The following is a 19756-nucleotide window of genomic DNA, read 5'->3' on the forward strand; positions in this document are numbered from 1 at the left end:
GTTGTTGCATGGAAATTTATCTTGGTATGATGGAGGTCTCTAAGTACTGTATCAAGCAAGCTTTCCCAGAAGTCGCAGACCTGATGGTTCACATACCAAATTAAAATATTCAAATCACATGGCTTAGTAAGCTTATTTAAAGCATGGTGAGAAGTGAGGGGAAAGAGATGAGATATGGTAAGACCTGGGATAAAGCAGCAATATTGTGAGATCATGGGCAACAGGACCACACTTCTGAATCCATTGTTCTGCAGTGTTCGTGTGCCCTGTCTCTTTCATCCTACTGATAGTGTGGCTAAAGGGACTGAGGTCCCAAAGGAGCCCCCAGAATAAAGATGACTTGGACCAATGATAGCTACCTGCTTTATTGGAATGAATGACACATGACAAGTATGCCTGGCTATACCAGTAGCATGTGATTAGTCTGTTGAAATTATGGGAGTTGTATCTGCATTTCTTGAACAGAGCAGATGCAAGAGGAACAAACTGGATGACACCAATGGCTGGTCAAGTTAGCAGTGACAGGTATCTCAGTCCCAAAGTGTCAGGATAATTATTTGATTTTTTCATCTCTTTCTAATTATAATGTTCTTATTTGTTCATCATATTATTTATTTATTTTCTCTCTTCTTTGGCAGATATTACAAATTACTAATTTGCCTGCTCTCTGTAGTGAACACATCAAACATGCCTATGGATCACACATACATGTTCACTTATTAGCTGTATTTAACATATCCTATGTGCGGGACCAGCTACATATTTGCATGATGTAATATAAAATGCAAATGTGGGGCCCCATGTTCAAAAATACTTAAGAATTTCTATTATTAAGAATTTTCAGGTAGTAAAAGAAACCAGAATATGCCACCTCTAAATATGCCTCATTGGCGTAAATATTTTTGAGTTGAAGGGAATGAAGAAGCACATGCAGAAAAAGCTCTTTGCCTCTTCTATTTGTCCAAAAGCAGGACACAGAATTACAAAAACAAAAGGTCTGTTATGCTCCTTCTCCCCTTTCCTGCCTAAAGACAAGATGTAAATTCTCCTTTACAACATTTACCAGCTGAGAGCTTGCTCCAGAAAAATCTGGGAACAGAGCTGACTCCCAAAGTTTTCTGGCCTTTGGAAGCTTAGGGCTGTTTACCTCTTTGTCTTGTCACTTCTCTACAATGTATTTATTGATCTTGTTGAAGATTTTATATTAGTCAGGATTCTAAGCCACACTGTCTTGAGTTACTTTTCACCTGCATGATGTTAATGTATTAATAGACTTGTTTGTTTTTCTCTTGTTAATCTGTCATTTGATACAGGAGACTGTCTCAATTAAAAACTTATGAGGGTTCAGGAAAATTATGATTTCTGCCCAACAATGATAATAGCAGAGCATAAAACTAAGCACAGGGTCCATCTGAGTGGACAGTAGACCACACATGGAGCCCTGTGTGACAGTGCAGGTCATAGCTCTATGAAATTGCCCTTTGCCTATGAATTTCACCTGAATATTCCAAGCCAAGAGCTACTTATTATCTATGCTGAACATTTCTAATGAGTTCCATCTATTCCAATAGCAGAAATCAGTGGTCTCAACTAATTTAGCCAACTCACATTATAGAACTCAAGTCTATGTAACTCCAAGAAACTGTTCATGCACTACAGCCATGGAGTTCTTTTTAAATACTGTTTTGAACATGTCATCCCCATGTTCAAAGCCTTCAGTATCTCCTGAGTAATTAACAAAATTTAGTCAATTTTGCTTAAAAAAATCGGTGAGCTCCACAACCTGAATTTCAACTCACTTTCCAAAGCAACCTCTCATTAATTACTGATGATGATCATGAGGTTTTGGAGATGGACAGAACCATCTCCAAATGTTTTTGAGTGTTTGCTATGTATCATGTCTTGTTCTAGGAGATGTTTCACACATTAACTCATTTAGTCCTCATGAGAGCATTGAAAACAAAGTTACCCCCATTTTACAGATGAGAAAATTGATATTGACAGAGGTAAGGTAACCTTACACAGTTAATAACTGTGAGAGTGGATTAAAATCCAGATTTCTCTGTCTCCAAAACCTCAGGCTTTTTCTACTGTACCATACTACTTCTCATTTGAACCATATTTTCCAGGGAAATGAGATTAATCTTCTCCTATAGACATGCCAGGTACATGTTATCACTTCATTCTGGTATCATCTCCATTTTTTGGCATCCTATGCTTTTTCCATGCCTGACTTTATATCCTGTTTGAGGTTCTTTCTCTGCCAACTCCTATAGAAATAAAATTCAAATGAATTCTCTTGATTATTCATTTGGCTCTTGTGTTATGCAGCATTGTGTTGTATTTTTAAAAAATTGTATGTAAATCTCCTTCCTTCCAGAAGAGATTTTGAGCTCCTCAGGGCACAAAAAGTATCGTATAACTCTTTATTGTCTCAAGGGCTAGCATAATGCTTTATACACAATATTTAATTAATATTTTATGTGTGGGTGGAAATGTTAATGTCTTTTTTTTGTTGGACATTCATTTCCAAAGCAGAAGAAAAATTAATATGACTGGGATGTTTAAAGGGTCTGGGTAAATAGGTGAGTAAAAGACAGAAGTGTGCTGGTAAAAAGCCGTGATCGATAGTGTTTGCCAATTTCCATAGTGTAAATACTTCCACTGTAGCCAATTTCAAGCTACCAACAGTTACGAACCAACTCACAAAATTCTTAGAAATTTCATAATCAGTGGTTTTGTGTGAGCCAGCATAAGTCAGATTTGGTATCCCTTTGGGGGATTTAATAATGAACTCAACTTAGTTAAAACTAATCTGGAATAACTGAAAGCAGAGATTTAAGTAAAACAACTATTATTTAATCTATAATCAACTATGAAACGCTTGAATTAGAGCTGCCTGTGAGAAGAAAAAACAATGATTCCATAATGTGAAAACTCCAGACAAAGGCCCAAAGTGCATTAATGACTTCTTATCCTAGTTTTTTAATCCAAAAAAAAAAAAAAAAAAACCTGCTGAATTATTTTTATTTATTTAAGAATTTCCTCCCAAATCTATTAGCATGCCTAGAGAGTTGCAGTTTTTCTTCCATCTTCTCCTCTTCTATTCATTTCTTCTTAAATTTTATCTTAAAGTGGAACACTTTTTATTCAAGAGAAATCAATTTTTGAGATCAGAAATCTCTTGCCATTCACATTAGAGCTTATCTACCACAATTGCCTGCTTCATTTTCATTCTATTGGAATAAGCATTTACAGCTATAAACTAGCCTGAATCTTACATATTTCTATTAAACAAGAACAATGTCCCTGATTGTTTTCTGTCTCAGAATTTATCTTATTGATATTTGTTGTATTATTATGAGTGCTTAGCAAATTATTGTGGTTAACTTTACCAGTGCCTTTCTAATAGTATTTTGAAACTCCCTGAAAGGATATTGAAAAAAGCCAAATGTAAAAATTGTTGTTTTTTTCCTTGAGATTTGCATGTTTTGAAAACTCTCAATTGTTAAGGAAGTCAGCTATAAAACACAGGCTAAATATTCTTTTGTCTATCAAGAATTCGCCTTACTTGTTTGTTTCATAATTCTTTAATCTTTCCTAGCTGCACTTGCACCATTTTACCATAGTATACCTGGAGATATTCTTGTCTTTGCCTTAGTTTGGCAGGCTTTTCAAGTGGCTCACTGGGCTACTGTTTCTATTTCTTTTAGAACGTTGTGGAGGCATTTATTTCTCTTGTAACTGCCTCAAAATATCAAGCACATGGCCTAGTTAAATCATCTTGAGGTTCTGCCCATATGGTTGCAAAAGGATATTAGTCATTGGAAAAATGGGTCTAAAATGATAATATTCAAAGATGTTTTCCAATATTCTTGGCAATCTTATTCACTAACTTCCACAAACATTTAATTATCAAGAATTTAAATAACTTTGTCTTAGTTTCTTGTTGCTATAGCAGAATACCACAGGCTGGGTAATATATAAAGAAAGGAGATTTATGGGGCTTATGGTTCTGGAGGCTGGGAAGTCAAAGAGCCATGACACTGGCACCTAACAAGAGTCACCTGATGGTGGAAAGCATCATGTGGTGAGCAAGGATGAGAGACCGAGAGAAATGGGGCTGTATTTCCCTTGTTATCAGAAGCCTATTCTGTGTTACTAGCCCACTCTCATGATAACCACATTAATCCATTCATGAGGATGGAGCCTTAAAAGTTCACTCTTAAAGGTTCCGTCTCTTACTACTGTTACAATGGCAATAAAGTTTCCAAAACATAAACTTTAGGAGATGTATTCAAACCATAGCAAATCTTAAACTTCAAATAAACAGGGATTGTTTTAGTAGCACAGTATAAAATGATAATAAGAAATATCAGACATAAAGAAATTCCAAAGTTCTTTTTAGATAGATAAATCATGGTTACTATTATCTTCTTAATTACATTTCATCGCACCCTATTTTTCTGTGGTATTATCAGTCAACATATTCTATATAGAAAGACACATTGAATAAATTTTCTGAGCTTGCTAGGGCATCCTTTCCCCTAACAATTTTTGATGATGATTTGTCAAACACGCATTCTTTAGAATTTTAGCTGTCAGTAACAGTTGATTTTCACAACTTTTATTAGACTATCCATCATGTTTTTTTGAAAGGTGGTTAAAAGGATAATATATTAATGATCATAAAACTATCTAGGAATGCTTTTAAATATATTGGACATAATACATTAACAGTAAAAGGAAAAAATATATGCAACTAATCAGCACAAAATAAGATTAATTAGAGAAATGTGTCTTTGCTGTTTTGGGGAAGAGTTATCCAGAACTCAGGTAAGGTACTTTTTGTGGAGAAAATCTTTTGTTTTACGAAGCTTATAATAAGATAACAATCAAGGCATTTTTGTGGACATCTTTACGTATATGACCAAGCAATGGCAAGTAGGATATTATTTTGGTTACTTAAATAAATATGTTAAAAGCTAAAAGTAGCTAAGCTTTATTAAAATGCACATATTAAAATAAATTTTGAAGAACATTGTATTAGAATATTAGGGTTCTCTTAGAGGGACAGAACTCATAGGATATATATATTTACACACACATATATACATATATAAACATATATAACTATTACATATGTATGTATATATATGTGTGTGTGTGTGTGTGTGTGTGTGTGTGTGTGTGTGTGTGTATGACTTTATTAAATATTAACTTACATGATCACAAGGTCCCACAACAGGCTGTCTGCAAGCTGAGAAGCAAAGAGAGCCAGTCCTCAATCTGAAGAACTTGGAGTCTGATGTTTGAGGGCAGGAAGCATCCAGCATGGGAGAAAGATTTAGGCTGGGAGGCTAGGCCAGTCTCTCTGCACATTTTTCTACCTGCTTTATATTCACTGGGAGCTGATTAGATTTTGCCCACCAGATTAAGGATGGATCTGCCTTCCCCAGCCCACTGACTCAAATGTTAATCTCTTTTGGCAGCACCTACACAGACACGCCCAGGATTAATACTTTGTATCCCTCAAACCAATCAAGTTGACAATCAGTATTAACCATCACAAATATCATAACACGTTGTGTAAAAGGAAGAAAGGGGAATAGTTTCACATTTCTAATATAAAGTCTTCAAGATTCCCTTTTATAGTTATAAAAATTAGAAATTTTTAAATATTACAAATCACTTCTTTCAAATGGTTGTGTTTATGATGCTTTTGCAATATATATGCTTAAGTTTACATATATTTATATATATGTGTATGTGTATATATAATGTATATATACACAAAGGCACTCATATCTACATAAAGATACATAATTCTTTGGATGAATTAACTTTTACGTTTTATGCATATACTGTTACTGTGTTTCATGACCAGTGCTCGGTCACAGAGATCAGGACAGGTTAGAAGGGAGGCTATGGAAGGACACTGTAAAATATTAACACAGGTTAATTCTGCAGAAATGCCAGTTCACATAGGAACATGGTGTCCCCTGAGGGTGCCCTTACCCCAGCTGTGTTCCCCAATTGCTTAGGACAGTCTTCCATATCCAAGTTTGTCATGTGGCAAACAATCAGATTTACCCAGGTTGTCCTAGTTATTTGCAGAGCTCACTAAACTGCCATCATTTAAAAGCATCATTTTAAATGTATTGTCCACTCATAAAAAAAGATAGAACAAACTGTTTCCACAGCAAACTAAGGACTTCTGTTAGAACAATTTAGATTTAGTACCTCTAAATATCACTACACATTTTGAAAAATGTTTGTAAAAAACATGTATAATGCTTAGAAATATTTAGAAGAATATAAATATAAATCCACAGGTATTGTGTTGAAACACGTTACCCACACTTTCAATACAGGATGCTTCTTCTCACTATGTGGCAGCAATTTGTGAATTTTTCTGTTTCACAGTATTCAGAATTCATTAGAACGTGTTTGATTAGAATGCACATGAGGCAAGCAAAATTAGCACAGTCTGTCTACCAAGCCACGTAGATGGCCTTGCAAAGAGCTGAATGCTAGTATATCTAAGAATTTGAGTTTATGTGTATGATTCATGGTGGAAATGTCTCCTTTGTTAGAGAAATTCCTGCAAAGCAATGCCTAGAATGCCCTTCTCTGCCTACTCGAATTCTATTAGTCCTTTAACATCCATTTGAATTCTTATCTCATCTACAATATCTTCAACAACTCTCAAGCATCTATTGTCCTCTTCCTTTTCACTTCAAGGCTGTCTTGCACAGTTATGTAACTTATTTCATGGGCCTATATCTCATATTTCTTAATAAATTTTAAGCTGTAGAAAGGAATCCATATGTTTCTTTTATGTCTTTTAAACAGTTAACACATTAAGAACATAAAACATGACCAGTAATTACTTTGAAAAAAATAAAAAGGCTAAGTAAAAGTAAGAATGAAAGAATAAGAGAAATAAAATAAATTTGTTTATGGGCCATCATTTTGGGTGGGTCCTCCTCATAGCTGTGTAGAGCAATCTGTAATTTCAGTGGCGCTTTTTACCTACTTCTAATACAAATATTCCCACAGTAAAGGGGCACGAGGAAATACCACCATTTTGCAAAATATTGGTGATGAGAATTATTGGGGTGAGGCTTTAGAAAGAGCTTCCTTCTTATTCTTGGGCTGGTGATTTTAAGATTCATTTGTGGCTTTCAGTTTACATTCTCCCCAAATCTCATTTCTGCTCAACACCTGAGCAATAAGAGTAGGCTGGGATGCCTTACGAATATGGCCTAGAACCTTGCAGCCCACATAATACTATCATACCTTCAGGTATTAGTATTGCTAATCACATACTCAACTGATTAATTAAAACAAAAGACAAAAAATAAACAGACATAAAACCCTTTTCTTAGAGCTTAATAAGACGATCCAGAGAGACATTTATAAAGTTACCATTATAAAATGCTTCCAACTAAGAAAGAATTCATTATAATAATTTGGTTGTAAATTGTGTAAAAATTCTTTTTCCCTCCATAGATTTATTGGCTGGAGACTTGTAAGCCAGACTGTCAAAACAGAGATCAAGAAGAGAAAAACAAGCAGAAGTTTATGACCATATATGTATCCCACTTACACATGGGACCACTCAGGGATGAGTAACTGAAAGAGGAGGTCAGAACTTGAGCTTACATAGCATCTTAAGAAAAGAACAATACATTTTTAAAGAATTGATAAGACAAAGGAAAAGGACTTTGGGTTTCTTTGATGGCAAATGATGAGAAAGCAAACATATGGGGGAACTAATGGAAAATAAGGCTGTTTAGTAAAGCTTGTTGTGCAGATTCCTCTGGTGCCCTCTCTGGACTGATAGGTTTGGAATAGTCTTCAGTGATTAACTTCTGTCCATCCTGATAAGAGGGGAACGAAAATAATGCTTTATATGTTTATCTCCTGCTTTTAGGCAAAGAAGGGGAGAGCAGAGAGCTTTTCTTATATCTACCTTTTCTTGATTGCCTTCAGCTCGAAATAATCTTTATGCCATATTTTGGGCATATTTTGGCATAATGTGGCACATAATCCTGATATAGCATATTTTGAGGTGCTGCATTTTGCTACCCTCCAAATTGTCTACCCTTTTATTATCTTAGCTGATAATTGTATATTCTTCCAAAAATTTGGTTTCTTTCTATGAAGAAAACACAGTTTCCTGCTACTATGATATTAACACAAAGAATGTTTAAACCGTAAATTGAATCTTAAAGCAATCAGATACAAATCAGAGTTAGGAAAAGATTCAATCAGCAGTTAGAAAATGGATCTAGTATGCTTTTATTTTTAAAATTTTCATTAAGCCACTAAAGCTCAGCTTGTTGTTTTTCCCTTGTTTCATCTAAAATTACCCGAAGATGCTGGCATGACCTCTAGGGTAAGACTAAAATGTGTTCGAGTCTTTATTTGACATTTAAGCCAACCATGAAAATTAGAATTCTTTTAGAACTCCAGGGAGCAACAAAGTCATCCTGAGTCTGAAGAATTTCTGTGGCAGTAACTTGGAATTTCATACAAATTTGACCAGTCTAAGATTTGCTTTAATTATTCACCAACACCAGCATCTGGTTTTAACACATCTCTATGAGTATCATCAGAACTAGAGAAAAAAATTTTCCTAAAGAAATCTTTGTACATAGGTCCCTCTCATGTTTATTGCTGATAAAAATTTTAGAGGTCTTGGTAATCTAAAAGAAATATGTATTTTACCTGTAAAGTGGTACTATCCAAAAGGAACTATACCAAAATACATCAGACATAAAAGTTAAGAGGTTATATAAATGCACATGCATTATTTTTTTTGCTTGTTGTTAGTTTATTTACTGGTTATTTTCAGATGGTCAGTCAGGTAGTTACTCTTTAGAGATGTAAGATAAAGTATGGACATGAAAAGTAGTTATTTACCAAAGTCAATTATCAAATATCAAAACATGTAGAGTACTTAACGCCAGTTCAACAACAAAACAATTAAATAAAATATAGTAGCTTTTTAGCCCAATTTTCCAATAATTGCTTGAACAACATACTAACTTTAAGAGCTCTTTATCTCTTAAATTTGGTAGTCTTAGTAAATAAAATTTGGTTAGTTCTGCAGGGTCAGAAAGATGTGGTACTTTGTCCCCATCGTAAGGTAACAGACAACAGTTCTGTAATGAAAGATGGGTTCACAAGAGAAAAACATAACACATTTATTTAACCAAAGTTTTATATGACTTGGGAGCCTTCAGAATGAAAATCTGAAGACCCAAGGGCAGACTGTCCATTTTTATGCTTAGATTCAATAAAGAATGAACAGCCATGTAGAAACGTTATTCAATAAAGAGAGAATTATTGAACAGTAATGAACTGAGTAGGGAAACCCAGAAAGACCTGTCCAGATTCTCCCTGGCCTCACTATTGTAACATCTCTTCCCCCTCCTGGCTTATTTTGGTATAGTTCCTTTAGATAGTACTACTTCACAGATAAAATATATATTTTTTAGATTACCAAAACCTCTACAATTTTTGTCAGCAACAAACATGAGAGTGTTTCTCCCTCCCTTGACCTACTATTGACCAAGAGTAGGTCATAGAGTTTCTTTATGACCACCTTCTAGACAGAAAGGTGGAGAAGATTAGAGTAATAATTCTTGTTTTTATTACTGCTTTGGAGAAAGGGGGATTTTAGTTTCTATGGCCTGCCCTGGAGAAGGGGCATTCTGAATTCTATGGTTGGTTTTGGGCAAGAATGAGGGATGAGAGGCAGGAGAGCAGGTGAAGGTCAGTGAGACCCTGGCTCTGAGGCTGCTTCTGAGGCTTTTCAGTGTCCTTTAGTTCAATGTGCTTGGCATGGCAAAGCACCACATTCAGGGTCTCATTTTCTGAGCCCAACAGTTCCATATTTTGCCCCCAACTTGTGGAATCATTTGTGGACTTAAAAAAATATTGATGCCATATTCCAGCCCTAGAGATTGTGACTTAAATTAGCTGTCTCCAACTTTTTGACGGTAGGGACCAGTTTCGTGGAAGACAGTTGTTCCATGTACTGGGGCTGGGTGGGGAGATGGTTTCAGGATGATTCCAGTGAATTATATTTATTGTGTACTTTATTTCTATTATTACATTATAATATATAATGAAATAATTATACAACTCCACATAATATAGAATCAGTGAGACCCCTGAGCTTGTTTTCCTGCAACTAGATGGTCCCATGTGGGGGTGATGGGAGACAGTGACAGATCATCAAGCATTAGATTCTCATAAGGAGTTCTCAGCCTAGATCTCTTGCACATACAACTCACAATAGGGTTTGCACTCCAATGAAAATCTAATGCCACCACTGATCTGACAGGAGGAGGAGCTCAGGTGGTAATGTGAGTTAGCAGTGGGGAGTGGCTATAAATACAGATGAAGCTTCACTCACTCGTCCACCACTTGCCTGTTGTGTGGCCCAGTTCCTGACAATCATCTGGTCTTCTCACTGGTATTCATTTGTTCGATTAGCATTTGTTGAAATTCACATCTATGCCAGGTGCTAAATTCACATCTGTGCCAATGGCCGTGACCTGACAACCATCTGATCGTCTCACTAGTGTTCATTCATTTAATTAGCATTTGTTGAAATTCACATCTATGCCAGGTGCTATATTAAGTACTGGGAAATTAGTACAAAAGACATAGAGCTTGGAGATTTCAGTGCAGTCGTGAAAATGGACTAGAAAGCAACACACTGGGATAACTACTACAGAAAGGGCAGAAGTCAAGTCACACAGCTAGGGGGTTGAGGGGATTGTTGGAAAGAAAGAGAGGATCAGAAAAGGTTTTGTGGAGGAGCTGTAGTGTTGGCCTAACTCTTGAACTGAAGATAAGGAAAAGGAAGAAAACAGGTGAAGAAGAAAAGAAAGGGCATCTTAGAGAAGGGAAACAGCATGTATAAAAGCATGGACGCATTAGAAATCAAGTTGCAGCCAGCTTCTCATTTTATGTTCTCTCTCACTTATCTTGTATATAATTGTCAAAACATTTTTCTCACAACACTGTATTATACACATCAATTTCCTGCTCAAAAATACTCTGGATCCGTATTAATATCAGAACGAATTCTGCACTGCTTAACCTAACATTAGGGCATGCCAGCTCCTCCTCTAAAGCATTTAAACTGTCCTCTTCATTGTCTGCCTGAAGACCCCAGGTATGTTTTCATCTCTTCACTTTTGCTTATATCATTCCCCTGCACCAAAATGCCTTCCTACTCCTTTGACCATGTAACTGAATACTCCTTTCATTCAGGATTCCTTGATACGACTCCATGTCTCATCTCAATCTTGTAGCATTTCTATTTACTTTTACTATTCTTATTTGTTAGTAATTAGATGGTGCCCTAAATATTTATCTATATCTTTAGTTTTTAATGGAATTGTAAATTTCATACAGAAAAGCATAGGACCACATTCTTTTATCTCTCTTTCTGCATATGGCACAGTGCCTTAAAATAAACACAATTTATAATTTTATTGCTAATAACAAAACTGAATGACAATAATATAATGAGTTCGGAAAATGGAGAAACTGAGGATTTGCATAATTGCCTAGTCTTTGATCATTGATGCACACTACTTTTACATAATTATAACAAGAGTATACAAATTGTTCTGTATTCTGAAGTTTTCCTTGACACCGTGTCATCAACATTTCCTATAAAAAATAATAAATATCCACTGGGCACGGTGGCTCATGCCTGTAATCCCAGAACTTTGGGAGGCTGAAGCGGGCAGATCACTTGAGGTCAGGAGTTTGAGAACAGCCTGGCCAACAAGGTGAAACCCTGTCTCTACTAAAAATCCAAAAAATTTAGCAAAGTGTAGTTGCACAAGCCTGTAGTCCCAGCTACTCAGGAGGTTGAGACATGAGAATCACTTGAACCCCGTAGGCAGAGGCTGCAGTGGGCCAAGATTGCACCAGTACACTCCAGCTTGGGCAGACAGAATAAGTCTCTGTCTCAAAAAAAAAAGAAAAATGATAAATATATTTGGATAATAACTAAAATCATCATTTACCCCATGGCACGCCAGGTACTGTGTTGCTTACACTGTTTCAACTTTTGAATGTGTGTCCTTATTCCAATCCCATGAGGTAAACACTAGTGTTATCCTGGGGCAACTGGGAACACTAAGGTCAAAAAGAGTAGAGCTGTGATACTTAGTAGGTGGCCTTAGATACTTATTTTACTTAGTGAGTCCTCAGTTTCCGAGATGGAGATAATAATACTTTCTACCTTTTGGGATTTTGAGGGGATGACGTGAGATGATGGACATGAGTAGTGCCTGGCACATGGCTAACACTCAGTGTGCTTCAGCTGTTGCTGCCATCACTGTTTCCGGTCCCAGTTTACACATGAAGAAACTGGATCAAAGACATTTAGTAACTCTTCCCAAATCACATACCTGGTGTGTGACAGGGCCAGGATTCAAACCCCTGTCCCATCTATGACATGAAATAGGGATTCCAGAATTTAATACAATGTTGTCCAAGTATAACATTTCACAATTAGTGCTACAGAGAACATATGCAGAGTTTTGAAGGAAAACACAGTTGGATGTCTTTAGATTATCTTCTTCTTGGAGAGAAATATATATATATATATATATATATATATATATATATATATATTTATATTTTAGAGAGATATATATATATATATATATATATATATATATATATATATATGGAGAGAGAGAGAGAAATATATATACATATATATTTCTCTCTTTCTCTCCAAGCAGAGAAACTATCCAAATCCAATATATATATTGGATTTTATATTATATATATATATATATATATATATATATATATATTTATATATATTGGATTTGGATAGTTTGAGGCCAAAAGATATTCAAAGATTATTCACAACATATATATATATGGAGAGAGAGAGCTAGAAAGAGAGAGAGAGATTGCTTCCTATGGGCCCAAGGTCTCTGCAGCAGCACAGCATGGCTGGAACAGGGCTCAGGCTAAAATTCTTAACTGCCTTCTCCCAAGTGGTGTCATAAATGGGACTTTTAAAGCCCAACACCTGGGCCTTCTCCTTGGCTCTCAAATGCAGGGTTGAATCCTCTCCTGCTCACTTACTAAAAAGAACAATTCCCACTTTCAATGAGGTAATAATCTGAGGGGAAATGGGCTGGGGTTTTGCCGGGAAGTGTCTAGTTATTTCTCAACTTTATAGTTTGGAGACTCAGCATAAAAACTGAAGTCAGACCTATTAGTACTATCACTGCTAATAGTACTAATTCCCCTCTGACAAGAAGGGATGTAGCCATCCCTTCTTGTCAGAGGGCAATACCTTCCAAGACTCACCGTGGATTCCTAAAACCAAGGATAGTATTGAACCTGATTGCTGTCAGTCAGAACATATTCCTGTTTATGTCTTTCACCCACACATTTAATGCCTTTTCTGTCTTAACTAAGCACTTATCACACGCTGTGGTCATAACTTTTACAGTTTGAAGTTCAACAGAAAAACTAGCAAGAATTTTTTTTCCTTTCTTCACAATTTCAGGAAGAGAAGACGTCTTACCATAGAGCTTAGCAACCTCAGCATACATCTTTTTTTCTGTCCTTATTAAGTTGAGAACTTTCCCCTTTTCACTTAAAGGAAGCCCTTTGTGGCCTCTCTTTGGCATATCCAAATTGTCAGCATCACTAAGCTTATACTTAGAAGGCATTATTAAGGCGAATAAGGGTTACTTGAACGTAGGCATTGTGATACTGTGACAGTCAGTCTGATAACCCAGAGGGCTACTAAGTGACTAGCAGGAGGAGAGCGCAGACTACATGGATTTACTGAACAAAGGGAGGATTCAACCCCCCAGACTGGACAGCACCTATGGCATGCGATTTCATCAGGCTACTCGGGACAGCACACAATTTAAAACTTAGGAATTGTTTGTTTCTGGAATTTTCCATTAAATATGTTTTGACTGCAGTCGACCACTTGTAATAAAATGTGGAAAGCAAAACTGCAGATGAGGGGGAACTACTGTAATAGTTACTGCTTATACTGTTTTTGCTATTTGCCATGGACTAAGCTAAACACATTATGTACGTTATTTTTTATAATGGATGCGACAGTCCTACAGAGTAGCTATTATTATCTCCATTTTATAGACGAAGCACCTGGATATCTTAACCCTTCCAGCTACTGCCATTAGCATTAGCCTTAGGAAAAAAATATGTTTTGAATAATCACTTGCAGTATTGTGATGATTTTCAATAATTCTACCAGCCTAACTATGAAATTGCATTATCTAGGAGGCCTCTAGTTCTTATTTTTAATCTTTGTACCTTTGACTAGCTTCTTACCTCTACAACTCACTCTCATAGTAATATTTCAGCAGAAGTCAGATTCTCTGGACTATTGGTTAAATTCTCTTAAAGGGCAGTGTTTCTTATGAAAAGTCTTTTCGTTCTTCTGATCCCTTCACTGGAAACTGCTCGAGCGTACAAGTTTTAATTACAGTTGCCTAAACACCACTTTTGGAATGTCTTTCATTTACTTGAGCGATAAATTGGTTGCTTAATCATACTGTCAAACTGAAAGCAAAAGGAAAGGAAAGTCACCTTAACCTAACCCAAAAGGGGAACATGTTTCCTGGAATGAGAATGTGTCAAAGGCAGCACAGCATGTCCTAACTCTTCTGTGTAATCATGATTGTATCATATGTTATGGGTAAATTATCTATTTTGTAAGTTACTCCAGTGTGTACTTCTTCAACTAACTGTGAAAGCATTCTTGAAAGACCATGAAACCTTATTATTCTAATTACCAACACAACAGGTTGATAAATGAATGATGAGGCCAGGTATGAATGTCATTAAATAGACCTCACTGAATTATTTATGCCTGGATCTGGGGTTACAGCTCAGAGAGCTGTGCATATTGTAGCATGGTTTGCTTGAGCTCTGAGACCTGAAGACCAGATTACATTGTTGGCAGGTGGCTTTTGTTGATTGCAATTCAAAGGGGTGATACATATTTTTTTTCAGTCAGACGTTTGGATAGTTTGAGGCCAAAAGATATTCAAAGATAATTCACAAAAGCCTATTTCATTTGAACCATGTAGAAAAATCTCTTTAAATTATTCAGATTAATACAAATAAATAGGAAAATGGATTAGCTGTAGAAAAACATGTATGTAAAGATTTTTTTTTTTTGCATCTTAGTGTTCTAAAGACTCTGTTCTTTATTTTCTTAGTTTCTGCTATCTGTCATGGGTACTTTAGTATTCTGTATTGATCAATCTTTATCTTCATATTAGATTTGTTTTTGTACCTTGTTTCTAATTGCAAAATGAAATATGCTTTCTGGCTAAGAAATATGTTATCAAGGAGAATAGAATTGGGTGATACTAGTTTTCTTCTATCCTGAAATCATACCAGCTCATTGGAAAAGTCAGCCCTCAAAATAGTGTTAAGGCATGCCCTTTCACTGAGTCTCTGATCTCTCACAGCCCAATGTCCCTTCTTGAAGGCCTGTAACTTGCAAGAGTACTTTCTTACATCCTATGCGCATCAGATATGGATAAAGAATCGTTTCTTGCTAAACAATTATTTGTGGCCCACCCTCTGCCCCTTGGGTTTATTTTAAACCTATCTCTAACATTTCTGATGAGTTGCGTATAGTAATCCTGGCTTGGGTGAGCTATGGGGATCAGGGATTAGCTAGAATGGCTGTTCAGGGATCTCTTTGGTATAACACTTACAGGGGGGCAGGAATCTCTCAGAGAATGAAGGAGAGGCTAGAGCATTAGGGAAGAGAAGAAATTCATACCTGAAATTATATAATAGATAATAGAGTCTGGACTTTTATTTAAAAGCTAGAATCAAGATATATATGTTGAGGGTAGAGTGGGGTAGTAATTGAAAGAGAAATATGAAACTATATGTAGCGTCAAGGAAAACTAATAGCAATTGAAGAGACAAAAATAAAATTTGTTGGCCGGGCGCGGTGGCTCAAGCCTGTAATCCTAGCACTTTGGGAGGCCGAGGCGGGTGGATCACAAGGTCAAGAGATCAAGACCATCCTGGTCAACATGGTGAAACCCCGTCTCTACTAAAAATACAAAAAATTAGCTGGGCATGGTGGCGCGTGCCTGTAATCCCAGCGACTCAGGAGGCTGGGGCGGGAGAATTGCCTGAACCCAGGAGGCGGAGGTTGCAGTGAGCCGAGATCGCGCCATTGCACTCCAGCCTGGGTAACAGAGTGAGATCCTGTCTCAAGAAAAAAAAAAAAATTGTTTATATTGTTCAAAGGAAAATTAAAACAACTGACAAAAACTTCCTTAATCCCATGTTGATAGGGTTCTATATTATTAACTGAGTTTATAATTAATTTTGTCATGATTTTAATTTGGTTATAACCCTGACTTCTTTCTCTCTTAGGTTTTGCTAGTTTAATGTTCATGAGTTCACAAAGTTAAAAATCTTGGCTGGGCGTGGTGGCTCACGCCTGTAATCCAAGCACTTTCGAGGCCAAGGCGGGCGGATCACCTGAGGTCGGGAGTTCAAGAACAGCCTGACCAACATGGTGAAACCCCATCTTTTAAAAAAAAAAAAAAAAATCTTGGTAGAAATATGGAGTAGTTATTTCTTTATACTTCTGTTTAGAACAAAATTGTGCTTTTGAATTGGCTACTTACCTAGAAAGTGACATAAATCTAAAAAGCAAAACTGGATGTCTTTTGAATTGTCTGTTAAATACTTAGAGCAGTGGAGATGTCTTAAAAATGAGCACTTTATTATATTTGAAAAAAAATTATAATTTTATGACTAAGAAGAATTTCCATTTCTCAATTTATATGTGTTCATTATGCTAGAGATTAATATGATAACTCCAACATATAGTTTTGTGAATTTCAAAATTCTTGATGCCAAATAACTGAAATATAGTCAATTCTGCCGTAACATGATACATGGGTTCCTAAAAATCACTACATTATACAAAACTGGGCAATAAAAACACATTTTATTCAAAAAATGGGGATAGGCACACAATACTTAGAAAAATCACTAGTGACACATTACAAAAAAATTGGGAATTTAGTAACAACAACAGCAAATTTTTATACATGTTAATGGTTAAGAAATTTACAATAAACATGGCAGTGTATTTGAAAAAGACCTAAAGTTTCCTTTGGAAGTTGGCCTTCAAAAGGGTTACAGCTTGTGAGAATTTGAGAAGTATGGAGGGAGGGTAATTGCTATCCCAGTTGTGAGCAGATACAGCTTTTCTACCTGTGTGAGGAAGTGCAGTTTCTGATGGATGAGATGTGTGTATTTTGTGTATTCCTACGCTGCTTAGTTTAGCTGGTTGCAGTTTTCTGCATTCACCTGGAGTTTCTTGTGGATAGAATCACACATAAGCAAACTCAAAACTTGTGTTATGATAAAATTGTTCTGTAATATATCAATCATGTTAGAACAAGTTCATGGTTTCTCAACCAGCATTACCATAGAATTGACTGTGTAATAACCCCTTCAACACTTGCACACCTGTGATCCCACCTTGTTCTTGCCACCACCTTAGCAAGCAGGGCTGCAATTGCCTGACCACTTGTTTGTGTTCTGGGAAATCCTGACCTATTAAAAGTCACATAGTAACTCAGGGAATCTGTGTCAGACCTTCCTAGGTCTGTGTGAGTTTGAGGCAGGCGTGCTTTCCTCTGAAAAGGCAGACCCTCATGTATGTGGGACAAAGAGCATCAAAAACATGGGCAAGGTCATAGAGACAGATCCCAGAGATGGGGTTAGAACCCATCTTACCTGATTGTCTGTTTAGAGGCTTCAGTTCACCATCTCAGAAAGTACCTGCTGCCTGCCATCCTCCCGCCTGTCTGATCACCTCTGCAACACATTGTTAATGCTTAAATAGGCTGTGTTTTCTTCATTGCAGAGATCTAAAAACCCAGCCGTGAGAACTCAGTTTCTAATTTTTGCCATTGCTTTATTGGATATTTTAGAATGTGTAAAATGTTTTAGAAATTGCTTTTTAATGAATCTTACCAGCACAGAGGTCATGTCAAGTGTCAGGATGTTTGACAACAAGGCCAGTCTAGCCTATCCATTGAGTGTCAGAGAAGATTAACGATAAAGGGTGCAATCCCAAAGTTGGAAACGACTTTGCTATCAAGCATTAATTAATGTGGAAAATAAAATTATTAGATACTCCCTTGTCTACTTCTACCCCAAGCTATGTCAATCAGCTCTATTTCTAGAAAGTTTACATTTATTAAACCCTCACTGTGGTCAATGCAATGGTCATTGCTATGAAGATTCAACAAGACAAGATATTGTTTCTACTATCAAGAAACTGATTTGAGAGTTCTGTCTAATGACTGAAGAGAATTTTTACCACTGTGCCTGTGTTTTTTATGCCACAGTATACATGTACAGATGAGAAATTATGCTCTGTTCCCTAGTATCAGTTAAGTCTGCAGGTGTGTGCTGTTTTTCGGTCACTCTGTATTGCAAAATCCTGAGTTTGGCACTGATACTAAAGAATATCTTACAAAAAAATTCTTCACTGACCCTTCTTTTTTTTTTTTGAGACAGAGTCTCACTCTGTCATCTAGGCTGGAGTGCAGTGGCGCAATCACAACTCATTGCATCCTCCACTTCTCAGGTTCAAGTGATTCTCCTGCCTCAGTCTCCCTAGTAGCTGGGACCATAGGCACGCACCACCACGACTGGTCAATTTTTGTAATTTTAGTAGAGAAGGGGTTTTACCATGTTGACCAGGCTGGTCTTGAATCCTGGGATTGCAAGTATGAGCCACCTCGCCCAGTGAGACCCATAGGAGTTTAATTATAGTCATATGTTACAGGGTCTTGTCTATAAAACCACACATTCCAGGAGCCATCCAACTAAGGACAGCATTGCACTTGTGGAACCACAATCCAGGCATGGGTTATCTGTTCCTATCGTAAAAGAGGCTGCTCTGTCACATAAATAATATGTTCTGCAGCCCCTGAGAGGCGAAGAGAAGCCTGGCTTGGCTCTATTTGTCGTTTACTTTTTTGTAAATTTTTTTTGGTAAATTTTAACAAACAACAAGAAAAATGACTGTCTTAGTCAGTTCAGGTTGATAGAACAAATTACCAAGACCATGTGACTTAAACAACAGGTATTTATTTCTCACAGTGCTAGAGGCTGAAAGTGTGAAATCTAAGTGCCAGGATGGTTGGGCTCTGGCAGGGGCCTTCTCCCAGGTTGCAGATGGCTGGCTCCTTGTGTCTTCACATAGTGGAAACAGGACTAGCTAGCTCTCTGGCCACTACTTATAAGGGCACTAATTCCATTCGTGAGGATTCTACCCTTACGATCTGATTACCTCCTAAGGGCCCCATCTACAAATACCATCACATTGGGAATTAGATTTCAACATACAGATTTTGATAGGGACAAACATTCATTCTATAACGATGACCAAACAAGGTCACAAAAATTACAGTGTACATAGCATGCTTGCATTATGTTTTGATGAATTAATGTTTTTTTATTATGCATACCAAAGAAATGAATGCAACTAGATGTATAAATATTGGGCAGTAATGTTAAAGTTTAAATTTAAAGCCCTTTCTGAATGTGAGGCCAAAAGTATTCCTTTTCTCTCTTTCTCTTCTCAACCCCATTTACTTTACAGGATGATTTTTCTGTTTTCGGTCATAATTGCTTTTTTTTT

General features: G+C 36.6%; 1 protein-coding gene across 1 annotated transcript in view; it reads left to right on the forward strand.

Annotated features, from left to right (window-relative positions):
- Nucleotides 1–19756, forward strand: part of TMC1 (transmembrane channel like 1) — a 137975-nt gene that overhangs the window by 32394 nt on the left and 85825 nt on the right. The window lies entirely within an intron of this gene.

This window comes from Cebus imitator, unplaced genomic scaffold, assembly GCF_001604975.1.
Source record: "Cebus imitator isolate Cc_AM_T3 unplaced genomic scaffold, Cebus_imitator-1.0 Scaffold355, whole genome shotgun sequence".
NCBI lineage: Eukaryota > Metazoa > Chordata > Mammalia > Primates > Cebidae > Cebus > Cebus imitator.